This window comes from Zootermopsis nevadensis, unplaced genomic scaffold, assembly GCF_977971745.1.
Source record: "Zootermopsis nevadensis isolate Lab colony 2312 unplaced genomic scaffold, Znev_1.0 Znev_ptg000013l, whole genome shotgun sequence".
In the NCBI taxonomy this organism is placed as follows: domain Eukaryota; kingdom Metazoa; phylum Arthropoda; class Insecta; order Blattodea; family Termopsidae; genus Zootermopsis; species Zootermopsis nevadensis.
In genome coordinates, this window is record NW_028259145.1 from 7,147,762 (window position 1) to 7,163,839 (window position 16,078).

A 16,078-nucleotide genomic window follows, 5' to 3' on the forward strand; every position below is an offset into this window, starting at 1 on the left:
CACTAAGCCTTGCCTGGACAAACTTTATTGAAGGAGACAAGCACAGAGGTACTGGTACCACAGTTTGAGAACCGCTGGTCTAGAGAAACATTGCGGATGGCGTACAGTCCAGTTACAACCCACTGACGGATGACCGATGATAATTCTTAGATTATATAAAGAAGCTGTTCTAACTGCAGCCTCAGAACAGCGTCGAATAAGATGGGAAGACGATAGATAATGAATGGAGAGCAGGAAAGTGCCTCGATAAAACGAGGAAAACCTCTAAAACCTGGCAATCGGCAACTCGAGAGAGAGATTCTACACGAACCTTGCTCACAGGCTACAAGGGCGAGTGTTGGCTGGCCAGACCTGGATTGTCCGAAGGAGAGAAATGCCTCCTCCCGCCTCATTTATAGCACTAATCATGCAAGACGGATTTAAGAATTGTCTCCGTAACTGTAATACGCTAGTTCGCTTCGAGACTCGGCATTCTTGGTATAACAGAGGCAGCAAGGATCTCTGAAACGTCGGTGAACTTCTACCAGACTACTACACGGAGCTACAACCCAGCAGACGAGGTTCTTCAGTCGTCGCTGAGCAGCGAACCGGACGTCAGACTGCAACTGACACGCCTGCAGAGATTAACGGCGCCTTACATTTGTGCAAAGTGACTGGGGTGACCTTGGCAACAACCATTACAGGAGAACTTGCCAGAACCTGGTGCAACAAATAAATCTTTCAATATTGTTATTTAAATAAAATAGAATAAAATGATTTAAATGACTATGGAGCAGTCATCCTTGAAATGTTCATGTCATAAAAACTCGCTGCATGGAGCAAGTTCGCCTTCCTGAGAAGCTAATAAGCATTACAATTTCGCTTTTATGGCACTGGAACGCTCACAAAATCCCGCCAGCGGACCCTATTCTGAGCCAGATTAATCCAGCCCACATTCTCACGCCCTATTTATCCTCATCCAATCTACCCTTGTGCCTCTCAAGCGACATCTTGCCCTCAGATTCTCTAACAAAAAACCTGCACGTCTACCACGCGTGCTACATGCCCGCCCATCTCATCCTCCTTCATTTGATCATCATCATTGTGTTCCTTCTCTGTCTCAAGTCAAAATATTCTCAAAACGTGATCACTAAGTACAAAATAGATTTCATTTGGATTTAAACTGACACTCAAAAACACGCATTATTTGAAGTTGAAGACTGAGAAGAAGAAAATATTTCAGAAAAGATCCAAGCGTAGGCATTTCGCGATTTGAACATACGAGACACGAACCTTTCAGGATAAAATAACATTAACGGAGGTCTCAAACCAAATGACCTCAAATTTATGAGTAATATCGGGTTTCATGGAGACAAATGTCATCCGTCTGTTAAAAAAGACAGAGTTAAGTTAAAAAATTTGGAGTTGCTCTTCGTGCCTTTTATTTACAACAAAGTTCAGATTACAAAATGAAAAAAAAATCTTTCGGGGGAGAAAAGTCTGAAGTTAAACAGCACTGTTATTTATCAGCGGCAATATGTTAAACACAAATAACATTTACTCCACGGAGCCGAGTCCTTCCTGAGACGCCAGCAGTTGCTCAGCCAGTGAAGAAGTTCCCAACTTTTTGAACTCGCAGGTTCATTGCCGCGCTCACAACAGCCCACCACTGAACCCCATCCTGAGGCAGATGAATCCAGTCCGTACCACCCCATCCTATTTGTCTTAAGATCCATTTTAATATTATACCGCTTCGGGCGTTAAGTAGATCCGGGTCCACATCCGTGCATTCTCCTCAATTTTGCCTCCCACTTCTATACCCGTGACACACACGTGCGACTGCAGACAGACAGACAGATGTCGTGGTGTTATGGAAAAGGAGGGCAAAGCCAAAAATTGGTAAAATTAGATACCACTGTGCGGCCATCGCGAAACTCCTCTTAGATTGCTGTTCAGAGGTTATATCACAAACTGAATCAAGAATAAAAATGCACAAAATTTGCTTTGTTGTGCTTTCTTCTCGTGAACATCGACGCTTTGTGAATTACTACTCTCGTGCACGTCACCAATGATTGCAAAGTTAGGCAGGTGGACTAACGCATAATAAGAACGCACTCTACACAAAAGACAGAATTTAGCAATCTTCAGACTCACCGCTGTGAAAACCTCAAATCCTACAAAGCATAATGGCTTCAGTTTGAGGTGAATGTGTGTGTCTCTCTCTCTCCAGTTTGCCCACCTGACGATAAACGCGTACAAGAAAGCCAAAACAACTGAAGTCAGGGGAAATCGGCAGGAAACATTGGCAATGAAATGCCCACTTGTCTGCGACGCGCCGATTATCTGCAAGCTTCTTGACGTCACAGTCGCGCCTACGGCGTTAAACACCCGTGAATAAGGCTGGTCCTTGACTCACCCACGACCCAGTCACGTCCAAGCCAATCAAAATGTTACCCTAGAAGGAGGACGCGTGCTTGACGCCCGCTCTCCGTAGACGCAGAGAAACACGGCCACAAGCTAATCACGTGTTACTTGCATTGCACAAGACAGGTCTACGACCTATGACTCTGCGGATCTAGGCTTCTAACGGCCCCTTTGTCCATCCCCCGGATGATATGACTGAATATGGAGAGTCGGAGAAAAACCTACCCCAAACAAAGTTCAGACGTCGACTAGCCACTGACGCGAACCTGAGGCGCCGCTGTGACAGGCCGGCGACTGACCGTCTGAGCTACGATGACGTTTGGCCGTCTGTTTTCTTATCCGACTGAATTAGATTACTGGCCAGCTTAAAGCTCCGATCGCTTTACCCCGGAGGAAAGACTATGCTCTATCAACTGGATGGGCCCGACGGCTGATCCTGGCACAGGTTTTAGTGATTTTCCGCAATCATGAATATGATTATTAGTGGATGATGATGATGAATTAGAAAGGGTATTGAACGAACCTGCAATGGTTAAATTGAACATAATATCCCGGAATTTATCTGGAGGGAGTGAGAAAAACAACGACAAACCTCAGTCAGGATTGCTCTCTTTGGGCGGAGATCTGAACCAGGGATCCCCGAATAAAAAAAAAGCGGGGTGGTTGACCTTTCGAACGCAACGCGCACGTGCGCCAGTGAACAAACAAACAAACACACACACACACAGAACCCTGAATCGAAAATGACTAGCTAATGTCGCAAATATAATATATCTGTGTCAGTTCTAGTAATTAAATAGGTGCAAAGGTAATGAGGAGCAAAGATGTTCTACCAGTCTGTTTTCCTCATATAATGTCGGACAAAAATAACTGCAAATATTATGCAAGATCATAATACGTTCTAAGGCCAATATGAATAATCAATAAACAGTCAAACCAGTGTAGGATTTGAGGTTACCACGGACAGACAGGAAATGACCTTTCCTGTTCATCCCGTCAGCCCGCACCCAAGCGACCTGACTTCAAAGAAAGTCCGTGTACTTTCAGGCAAGCCATTCTGACTTTGTTTAGTCTGACTCATTTACTCAATTGCCTAAATGTGCTCTTTTGCCTAGACCTGCGTTCTCAGTCCGGATCTGGACCAAACACCAAACACGACGCTTCGAGCATCAGAGTCCCAAACACTTGAACACATTTTTGGAGCCTAAGTGAACATTTACGAACACAATTTTAGTCTTGGCCGATTTAGACACAACATTTGTTATCCACTCGTGGGTTTCGTTCACGAGAATTTACTTCAAGGGTTAAGTTACTTGCAGTCCCCTGTTTGCAACGAAACTGCTCCGACTCGGCAGCTGCTTGCTTGCATTACACAAACATTCCCTATCGCCTTTTCATTCACAACCACTGGCTTTCAGCCTAGCAACTCGAACACTTACGGGATAAAGTGGCTACATCTCTGGGCGTGTTTGAAAGAGCATTCACGTAAGACAAAAACTGCACGAACATCATAAAGCAACTGACGTAGCAAGTCTAAATAAAATATTAATCAGCCGACAAAGAAAGTTGTTCCGTCAAATGCCGAGGCTGAAAACATGCAGAAAGAGAGAGAGAATATGTTGAGGCGCAACGTCGATTATGCGCCGGGGTTTCGCCACTCTTCGCTGTCAGTCATTCTGTTCAAACTCTTCAGAGCAAAATGGTGATTCATTAGACGATTCCAGTTGCTCGAGCGATCACATCGAGTCGAATGACAGGATAATTTTTTATGACATCGAAATGATGTCGAAGTGGTTGTGGCCTATTTAAGGAAGAACTGAGATGGGCCGCTCTGGAGTAAATTGAGGTAGACTGGGGAGAGCGAGGTGGCTGTCTACTAGTGCATCAGTTTATGCCAACAAGAACTGCAGAAGAAACACGAAATGTAGTAAAGATGGTCTTAACTTGGGTGCAAGTTATGGACGAGCCGGCCGAAACAAATTATGATACAGCACTGGAAGGTCACACGCTTACAAACTGGCAGAATTGAAGAAACACTGCGCCCTTAAAGGGCATAAACTGCATCCTTGAAGAGGATAGTAAAGCTAATGCATGAAAAAAACTATTGCAACAAGAAAACGTAATTACATAACGAAAATCAAATCAGCTAAAAGGAGAAAAATGAAACTTTCACTAAAATTAAACTCAGGAGAATTTTGCAAGCCTCACAGCGTTCGTCAACCGCAAAAAGTGTTAACCAATCCGGTTACATCAGCTGCAACACGTGAGGAGTACAGGCTAATAACGTGAGCACGCTCAAACGACAGCAGATGTAAAGAAGCACGCAGCGCCGTTGGGCTGCCCCAAGTTCAGATCCCGGCCCGGGAGTCGTCCGCTGGTCCACTCACTCCACGACACCAACTAGCCTATACAGCGTACGGCTCTTACAACTCACCTTCACGCGGCGCACTGTATTAAAACATGAGAATCGCGTTGTATACCTGACGCACAATCAGGCCAGTCTCGACACACCAAAGCCACACCCCTGCAAGTTCGCACCACGCCGTACCGCTGTTATCAGAATAACGAAGGAAAAACTTGAATATGTTCGCTGGCGTTATGATTTCAACGCTCCGAGTTCGAACAATTTCATCTACAAAATACTCCAACCGTCCTTTCACTCCAAACTTTCCGTCAGGACGCCCGGCTGGTTACAAGAGATTTTCTGTTGGGTTTCGTTTTGGTAGCTCAGGGGCATGGACTCTCGCCTTCGGGGAATATACGTTGTGGCCATGAAGGGTTCCAGGAACAAGGTGCGAGGCGGTGGGATACGAGGGGATGTCGTTCAGTTATAAATTGTGTATTCGTTTACCTTCATCAGGCATGTTTATTAATTTCGTACTTTCCCTCGCCGCGTGCAGGACTACTCGCCGCCGAGACTAATGAATATTCATCGCCCTGATGACGGAGGCAGTATGACCTCTGAAACGTTGGTAAACATCGACCAGACTACACAGCGCAACGACACAGAAGACAGAATCTTCTATCGCCCTGATGACGGAGGCAATATGACCTCTGAAACGTTGGTTACATCGACCAGACTACACAGCGCAACAACCCAGAAGACAGAAATCTTCATACTCTGATGACGGAGGCAGTATGACCTCTGAAACGTTGGTAAACATCGACCAGACTCCACAGCGCAACAATCCAGAAGACAGAAATCTTCATACTCTGATGACGGAGGCAGTATGACCTCTGAAACGTTGGTAAACATCGACCAGACTACACAGCGCAACAACCCAGAAGATAGAAATCTTCATACTCTGATGACGGAGGCAGTATGACCTCTGAAACGTTGGTAAACATCGACCAGACTACACAGCGCAACAACCCAGAAGACAGAAATCTTCATACTCATCGCCCTGATGATGGAGGCAGTACGACCTCTGAAACGTTGGTTAACATCGACCAGACTACACAGCGCAACAACCCAGAAGACAGAAATCTTCATACTCTGATGACGGAGGCAGTATGACCTCTGAAACGTTGGTAAACATCAACCACACTCCACAGCGCAACAACCCAGAAGACAGAAATCTTCATACTCTGATGACGGAGGCAGTATGACCTCTGAAACGTTGGTTAACATCGACCAGACTACACAGCGCAACAACCCAGATGACAGAAATCTTCATACTCTGATAACGGAGGCAGTATGACCTCTGAAACGTTGGTAAACATCGACCAGACTACACAGCGCAACAACCCAGAAGACAGAAATCTTCATACTCATCGCCCTGATAATGGAGGCAGTACGACCTCTGAAACGTTGGTTAACATCGACCAGACTACACAGCGCAACAACCCAGAAGACAGAAATCTTCATACTCTGATGACGGAGGCAGTATGACCTCTGAAACGTTGGTAAACATCGACCAGACTCCACAGCGCAACAATCCAGAAGACAGAAATCTTCATACTCTGATGACGGAGGCAGTATGACCTCTGAAACGTTGGTAAACATCGACCAGACTACACAGCGCAACAACCCAGAAGATAGAAATCTTCATACTCTGATAACGGAGGCAGTATGACCTCTGAAACGTTGGTAAACATCGACCAGACTACACAGCGCAACAACCCAGAAGACAGAAATCTTCATACTCATCGCCCTGATGATGGAGGCAGTACGACCTCTGAAACGTTGGTTAACATCGACCAGACTACACAGCGCAACAACCCAGAAGACAGAAATCTTCATACTCTGATGACGGAGGCAGTATGACCTCTGAAACGTTGGTAAACATCAACCACACTCCACAGCGCAACAACCCAGAAGACAGAAATCTTCATACTCTGATGACGGAGGCAGTATGACCTCTGAAACGTTGGTTAACATCGACCAGACTACACAGCGCAACAACCCAGATGACAGAAATCTTCATACTCTGATAACGGAGGCAGTATGACCTCTGAAACGTTGGTAAACATCGACCAGACTACACAGCGCAACAACCCAGAAGACAGAAATCTTCATACTCATCGCCCTGATAATGGAGGCAGTACGACCTCTGAAACGTTGGTTAACATCGACCAGACTACACAGCGCAACAACCCATAAGACAGAAATCTTCATACTCTGATGACGGAGGCAGTATGACCTCTGAAACGTTGGTAAACATCAACCACACTCCACAGCGCAACAACCCAGAAGACAGAAATCTTCATACTCTGATGACGGAGGCAGTATGACCTCTGAAACGTTGGTAAACATCGACCAGACTCCACAGCGCAACAACCCAGAAGATAGAAATCTTCATACTCTGATGACGGAGGCAGTATGACCTCTGAAACGTTGGTAAACATCGACCAGACTACACAGCGCAACAACCCAGAAGACAGAAATCTTCATACTCTGATGACGGAGGCAGTATGACCTCTGAAACGTTGGTTAACATCGACCAGACTACACAGCGCAACAACCCAGAAGACAGAAATCTTCATACTCTGATGACGGAGGCAGTATGACCTCTGAAACGTTGGTAAACATCGACCAGACTCCACAGCGCAACAACCCAGAAGACAGAAATCTTCATACTCTGATGACGGAGGCAGTATGACCTCTGAAACGTTGGTTAACATCGACCAGACTACACAGCGCAACAACCCAGAAGACAGAAATCTTCATACTCATCGCCCTGATGACGGAGGCAGTATGACCTCTGAAACGTTGGTTAACATCGACCAGACTACACAGCGCAACAACCCAGAAGACAGAAATCTTCATACTCTGATGACGGAGGCAGTATGACCTCTGAAACGTTGGTAAACATCGACCAGACTCCACAGCGCAACAACCCAGAAGACAGAAATCTTCATACTCATCGCCCTGATGACGGAGGCAGTATGACCTCTGAAACGTTGGTTAACATCGACCAGACTACACAGCGCAACAACCCAGAAGACAGAAATCTTCATACTCTGATGACGGAGGCAGTATGACCTCTGAAACGTTGGTAAACATCGACCAGACTCCACAGCGCAACAACCCAGAAGACAAAAATCTTCATACTCTAATGACGGAGGCAGTATGACCTCTGAAACGTTGGTAAACATCGACCAGACTACACAGCGCAACAACCCAGAAGACAGAAATCTTCATACTCTGATGACGGAGGCAGTATGACCTCTGAAACGTTGGTTAACATCGACCAGACTACACAGCGCAACAACCCAGAAGACAGAAATCTTCATACTCTGATGACGGAGGCAGTATGACCTCTGAAACGTTGGTATACATCGACCAGACTCCACAGCGCAACAACCCAGAAGACAGAAATCTTCATACTCTAATGACGGAGGCAGTATGACCTCTGAAACGTTGGTAAACATCGACCAGACTACACAGCGCAACAACCCAGAAGACAGAAATCTTCATACTCTGATGACGGAGGCAGTATGACCTCTGAAACGTTGGTAAACATCGACCAGACTCCACAGCGCAACAACCCAGAAGACAGAAATCTTCATACTCTGATGACGGAGGCAGTATGACCTCTGAAACGTTGGTAAACATCGACCAGACTACACAGCGCAACAACCCAGAAGACAGAAATCTTCATACTCTGATGACGGAGGCAGTATGACCTCTGAAACGTTGGTAAACATCGACCAGACTCCACAGCGCAACAACCCAGAAGACAGAAATCTTCATACTCTGATGACGGAGGCAGTATGACCTCTGAAACGTTGGTAAACATCGACCAGACTACACAGCGCAACAACCCAGAAGACAGAAATCTTCATACTCTGATGACGGAGGCAGTATGACCTCTGAAACGTTGGTAAACATCGACCAGACTCCACAGCGCAACAACCCAGAAGACAGAAATCTTCATACTCTGATGACGGAGGCAGTATGACCTCTGAAACGTTGGTAAACATCGACCGGACTACACAGCGCAACAACCCAGAAGACAGAAATCTTCATTAGCATCCTTGTTTCCAATAAGAAGGAACGTCTCCTTCTACGACCCTCCCAGTTCATAATTCGCAGTCTTCCTGCTAGCCGCATAACCCGAGGAAGGGTCCTTAAAGAAACAACAAATGTCGCGGCTTAACGATTCACGCAGAAGAAACAAGACTGCAATGCGCACAGCAAAAACGCCTATTACAAAAACGAGATTTTCATACAGCCCATGCGCATGAGGTCCACTTCTCTGAAAGACGAATGAAGTACAGGAACTATTAATTTTGTCACACACATTTTCTGTTTAATATTTACTCCACTGCGCAGAAGAAGTCTTGAAGAGCTGACAGTCACTCAGCTTGCCGAGACATTACCTGTCTCTTACGTAACCTCAAGATCCATTACCACTGTTCAGTTGCACCACTATACAGAGTAATTCGTTTGAAATTATATAAATGTGGAACATTGAAATATTCTAAATTATTGTTGAATTTTATTTCAACTTTCAAAAAAGGCGCAAAAAATTAAAGAAATAAAACAGGAGTTTGTGTCAAAAATCAATGCGCCATATCATGGCCCCTTGGCGTCCACAACACAAGCGACACCCGGCAGCTAAGTGTTTCCAGGTCTTAAGCTGCGTTTCTGGAGTGATTTGCTCGAATGCAAGAGCCATGTCGTCCATCAGACCTCTAACTCATCTTGGGTGTTGTGTTGAGTGTAGACATGGTTCTGGATGTAAACCCGCGCAAAAAGTCAAGCAGGCTCAGAGCGGGTGAATTCGGAGGCCAAGCAGAGGGATCCCACGACCATGTCAACATTGGTTAAGTAATTGACGCACCTCAAGAGACCAGTGCGGAACACAACGCAGGCTCCAAACCTGCGCTAGCCACTGGACACACTTCGCTCTCTGCTACGGTTTCGGCGCCATTTTTAAATTTCTGCGACAGTGACGCATCCATCGTTTAACACCCACCAGCGCTTCACGTGCCTGGATAAAAAAATGAGAACTGTCGTGTGGGGAGAAACAGCTTTTAGTTCAAAAGGATCAGCGCCGAAACAGATTGGCGATTCAAGTACAAATTTAACCGAAATACGAGGTGCGATCGGAAAGTTTCTAGACTGCGCCTATAAAAACCCGTACACTTATCTCAGGTATTAAATTCATCCATCACCCTCGAAGTAGTTCCCCTGGGAGTGAACACAACGATCCCAGCGCCGCTGCCAAGCCTGGAAGCATCCCTGGAAATCTTTCTTTGTCAGCCTGTCAAGCACCATCTGCGATTCTGCCTGAATCTCTTGCCAAAGACTCGCCAAAACGGCTACGGAAACCTATGAAATCCTAAACCAAGCATTTCGGGAGTCCGCAATGGGTCGTGCACAAACTTTAGTGTGGCATTCACGTTTTAAAAATGGCCGAACCTCCGTCGATGATGACGAGCGTTCTGGACGACCATCTTCGAGCACAACGCCCGAAAATGTTACGAAGATTCGGCAGGCTATTCACGAAGATCGACGTCGTACCATCAACGACTTGTGCGACATTGTTGGGATAGGCTATGGGACCTGTCAGCTGATTCTAAAGGACGGAAGCGGCCGTGAAAGTGGCGCAACCACAACTGGCTGCTGCATCATGACAACGCGCCAGCGCACACCGCCCTCAAAGTTCGGCAGTTTTTGGCCTCAAACACCATGGCCGTCATCCCGCACCCTCCTTATTCGCCGGATTTAGCTCCGTGTGACTTCTTCCTCTTCCCAAAGATGAAAATTCAGCTAAAGGGAAGGAGATTTGAGACGATAGAAGAGATTCAGGCAGAATCGCAGATGGTGCTTGACAGGCTGACAAAGAAAGATTTCCAGGGATGCTTCCAGGCTTGGCAGCGGCGCTGGGATCGTTGTGTTCATTCCCAGGGGAACTACTGCGAGGGTGATGGATGAATTTAATACCTGAGATAAGTGTACGGGTTTTTATACGCGCAGTCTGGAAACCTTCCGATCGCACCTCGTACTTCCTAAAATCGTCTGGAATAGACGATGCACGACGATGCTACGAGGGGTTCAGAAGGAAGACGCCAATCCCATCTCGTTGTAGGACCCTTCATCGCAGAGTTCTTAAGCACATAATAATATACGTACATGAGGCGAACGTGCGGATCAGGCACAAAAAGATAAAAATAAAAAACTAGTCAGTACGTAACATGGGGCCGGGATCACAATGGATGCTGATCGAACCCACTTTCACCGCGAGCACAATGGCTCACTGGAGGAGAAACAATCCAGCCCCACACACACATTACCTCACGGCGTGTGAGATAACTTCCCAGTGAAAGTGGACTCTAAATCCACAAAACCGGCTTGAACCTCGGGCTGTGGGTTACATGATACAGCCCGCGTACCGGGAACAAGAACACTTTTAAGGCGCTGTAACGTAATAGGTTATCGCACGGCGAGTTCCCAACACAAGTGGATTTATTTCATACTGTCAGTACAGTCGACAATTTCCTGCGTTAATGCTCGACGCTACGCATCGCAAAGGACGGTCAGTCAATGTGTCCGTCCGCCTGTCTTGGCGTCGAGCCCGTGACCAGTTTGCGTCTCGTGGCGCCCCCTCTGACGCGAGGGCGAACACGTGTGCATATTTTCCAGTGTAGCGTAAGTCCGGGAGACACGACGCACTTTTAGCAACATTTTTTCTAACTCAACGAGAAAACGGCTAAAAGCACTGAGAATAAAGAGATACGTTTAAGATCTCTATTATACTAAGCTGCAAGCAAAATGACTGCAGAAAACAAAGTGTCAGAGACACACGGCGGCAAGGAAAAAATCTGTCTTAGCGGCGTCTCTTTTTGGAAATATTCTGTTAATTCAAAAAGTGACTACTGTTAACTAAAACTTATGAACTTAATTCAAAGTAAGGACGTAATACGGGCATTAAAATATAAAATGGGTGAATAATTCCAATAAAAACACAAAGGTATAATAGAAGTTCAAAAGAATTGTTTAATTATTATGTAGGTACATTAAAAGAAAAAGGTTCCTAACTTTACCCGGAGCCTGAGCTTAAACTACTGAACTAGAGTCCAATCATCAGTAAATGAAATGTTCTCCATTTACTTCTGGTTCCTGCTGTTAGATTCTCGCAAGATCTTTCTGCCGCAGTCGACGCATTTCATATCGTATGGAGAGCAAACCTCGTGAATCCAATTACAGCAACACACACAGTCACCATCTCTCTTGTTTCGAAAGTAGTTTTCCGAGCACTGACAGCGCTTGCTGGTGCCAGAATTGTCAGAACTTTCTTTTCTTTCTTTCTGTTCCTCATTTTTCAAACTCTTCCCACTCTGTGGACCTCAAGCACAGGAAATGTTCGCCTTCGGGCGTTGCCTCTGCTCCTTGAATTCCAAATAACAAGACTGGAGACACGCACTCCGCACCGAAACACGCGTTCGTTTTCTGTGAATTGCGAATCATCAACAAGAGATTACGTCAGTTACCTTATTCAGACAAATTTAGTTCCAAACTACACAAATCACGTGGTTTTCCAATCTTCTGCAAGTGCCGTAAATTAATAACGAGCCTTTGCTCTGCGCCGGCGCATCAGACTCAAAGCACGCTTTTCGTGTGCGACCTATTCCTGTGAAAGAATTCTTTTCTTTCACATCACGAAAAGAATTATTTCTCTAAGTTCTGCATTTTCCAAATATCTTTTCAATACATCACCACATCGCCATATAGAAAGTGGCGCTGGTGTCGATCCCACCTCACACATCGCAGAGTGAAAAAGCTTGCGACGGTCTCGGTGAGGACACTTGATTACTATTTGTATTCGGGTGGCTTATGAGTAAAGGAAAAACGTACGGGGAACGCGGGACACAGCTCGGCGCAATCAAAACATATTAACTCGTTTATGGCGGCGAGTGGTCAGCTTTACCCCCTGACCGATTTTACTCCCGGTACCCAGATGAACGGATGAGCCGGGATAGCTCAGTCAGTATAGTGACTAGCTACGGGCTGGACGACCGGGGTTCAATCCCCGACGGGGGCAAAGGATTTTTCCTCTAGCCTCTGCGTCCAGACCGGCTCTGGGGCCCACCCAGCCTCCTCTACAATGGGTACCGGGGTCCTTTCCCGGGGGTAAAGCCGGCCGGGGCGTGATGCTGACCACTCACCCCCATCTAGTGCCGAGGTCAAGGAAGAGAGGAGTTATACCTCCACTCACCCCAAGTGCCTACATGGCGTACAGTGGGACAAACTTTACTTTACTTTACTTTACTTACCCAGATGAACGGGAGGCTAGGTGGGTAGTACCCAGAGCCGGCCTGGACGCTGTCCTGAAGAGAAAAAATCGTCCCCTTCTACGAACTGAAGCGCGACGGTGCAGCGTGTTGCCTATTTCCTCCCCTGACTGCACGATTCTGAAGGAATGCGAGCAGAGAACGCAGGCTCGGACGACAGAACACTTCCTTTAACAAACCGTGTCTTCGGCGCGCTCCTCAGGTGTCGTTGCTCGCGCAGTTGAAAGAGAGAAGTGCTACTGCATCGGACGGCGAGTTCCGTTCAGAAATTCAGAAGTGCTGCACATTCTACGCTGCATTTGCCAGGTACGACTTCAAAGTTTGCACGGTCGTCATGTGAGCAAGTGCTGACTTACAAACAATATTTGACGTGAAATGCATGAGTAAGTTCATGGCGTATCGCGACACTCGACTACACGTTACGAACCCAAATGAGTAATCAGTCATCGCTCTCAACATGCAAGCACCGGACAATTTCCGAACGGCCGCCAAATTGTTGGTTTGAATTTGGCAAAATATTTACTGCAACATAAGCGGCGTATATTCAAGGATAAACATAAATACACATACATACATATGTATAGCAGCACACCACTTCAGGGCCCCATATTAAGTGTCGCTCCTTTGTCAAAGTTCGAGCGGTGGAGGAGGAGGAGGAGGAGGAGGAGGTGCCTTGGACCTCCAATGTCCACACTAAGTTTAGTGAAAATCGGTTCACCGGCTCGAAAGTTGGCACGCGCGCACAGCCTGGCGATCTATCACACGTGGTTTGCTAAGGTGCTGGGGAGGGGGGACGGGCAGATGAGCCCCAATCAACTTCAGCAACCGCAAAAAAGTGATTCTTTTGGGGCAACTGAGAAGGAAGTTTTGCGATGTGTTCTTTTCATTTCCTGCCATTGGTACAGACCAGTTAGCGCCAGCCGGTTCTCTTCCTGAGTCTGGAAAGCGTGGAAACTCAAGAACCCCCACCGACCAAAGTCCTTCTTGGGAAGCTGATAGTCAACCAGCTTGCGAATAAACAATCAACTTCCTATGAAGAAACAAGTTTAATTACCGTTCACAACAGCCTGCCACTGATCTTGAGCAAACGTACTCCAACGGATGGAGTCTTATCTCCATGCCCTTCACACGCTTTCATGAGAAGGCCATTTATTATTCTCCCAGAGTTTCCAGAAAGAAGACAGACAGCGACATTCAAACGGAGCAAAGCAGAGGGCAACGGAACTGGGCGATGTCAACATCACACGCACGCCGGATTTCAAACGTTTTTCTTCTTGTTCTTCTTTTTCAACGTGGCCATGAGAAGACAAAGAAGTGTTTCGACTGGCGCTCGTTTTTATCAGAGCTGTAAACTGCATTCCATATAAACAGTCATGATGTCACGAGGCCCCTTCTCGTAACAAGTGTCTGAAAGGTTAGTTAGTGGAAGGCGATCATCAAGAGAGTCTGTCTACCTGTTCAGAGTCACGTAGCCACCAGATTCAAGGTCTTTCCGACATTAAGGCTATTAAAATACTCTGGAATACCACGGAATAAAATGAAATTGCAATTGTGGTTGAGTCGACTCAGCGTCCAATTAATGTAATCCCTGTTATTGCCGTGTAGTGCGCTGACTCAGAAATCCTCCTCTCCTTTAGGCCTTTTAATTCTCTTCCCAGGGAAATTATTTGTGCCTAAGCGGGAGGAAGTTGGCATGAGGACGGAGAATGTTCCACGGCGAACAGCTTCATAAGCTTCAGTCTTCACTAAACACTGGGATGGCCAAATCAAGGCGGATGAGCTGGGCGGGGCATGTGGCACGAATGGGGAGATGAGGAATGCGCAGAAAACTCTAGTCGAAAAACAAGAAGCAAGATGCCACTTCGGATATCTAGCAGATGGGACGATAATATTAAAATGCTTCTTAGAGATACACGGTGTGTCCACGTGGACTCGGTCCTCAGGGGCCTTCGAGTTCCATAATACTTCGCGTTTTTCCTGACTACGTGACAGGAAGTTTCTGAAGGAGGACTCAACTCCATCATGCACCTAGTTATTTCACAGTTCCAGTTAAAAGTTTGGCACTGCGTTACCCTTTCAGTCAGCTCGACGCAGTTTTCTTAGTTTCAGATAAAAACGTGCGAAATGACTCGTCCATCCTCAGACGCCAGGACACGAGCACGCACCGGAGGCCTACAACGGCGTATTTTTCGATCAGATGCCGTCGTCAAGAAAGCGTGCATCTGAAGCCTCACGGGACAAGGAGCACGGGGTAGGCACCCGAAGTGTTCAGTGGTAATCCCGAGTACCCGGGAGCTCTCGACTACTAAAGTAGCAGCCGCCATTCATCGCTCTTTAACGCACGGTCTACGCACATTGTCATTTACCAGACACTGACGAAACAGGCTTCCACGAGTCAGCTCTTAAAGTCCAAGCGGGCCCAGTTCTCGTGCAACTGATAGTCGCTCATCTAATAAAATTCTCCGACTATTCACAACAGCACGTCACTGGAAACCTCCCGTGAGCCAGATCAATCCAGTCCGCACACTTCCCCCCTATTCTGCACACGTAAGTTCAAACAAAACCTCTCCCTTTCTTGAATTTACGGCTAAAATCTCATGAGGTACGGTGAGTGCATTAAAAGGCTGAGAAAACGTTAACTCGATCGGGACGGAAACCGGGATCTTCCCGAAAACAGGTTCTGCGCGTCAACAGGTCACCGACCTGCTCGACTGAAGGGCAGGCAGACCGATCCAAACTACGATGCAGTGTATGACTTAGGGTTCTCACGGCGTTCTTTAGTACGAAGATGGCTGTCTTCTGGTCATCACTGATGATGGTGGCAGCACGGACCTCTCGTAAATTTCTGCCACAGTATTCGACAGCACAGTTCAGAAGACAGCCATCTTAGGCTATTCAGCGCTGGTCTTCAGGGCTGCAACGCTGAAGTGAA

General features: G+C 46.7%; 1 protein-coding gene and 1 long non-coding RNA gene across 2 annotated transcripts in view; both read right to left on the reverse strand.

Annotated features, from left to right (window-relative positions):
- The window catches only part of LOC110838860 (cell growth regulator with RING finger domain protein 1), a 75,083-nt gene that overhangs the window by 34,595 nt on the left and 24,410 nt on the right, over nucleotides 1-16,078 (reverse strand). The gene's annotated exons all lie outside the window — the stretch shown is intronic.
- Nucleotides 11,827-13,250, reverse strand: LOC110838868 (uncharacterized). Its single transcript, XR_002546264.2, has 2 exons — nucleotides 13,129-13,250; nucleotides 11,827-12,304 (listed from the first exon to the last, which is right to left on the reverse strand). It is a non-coding gene; the product is annotated as an uncharacterized LOC110838868 (long non-coding RNA).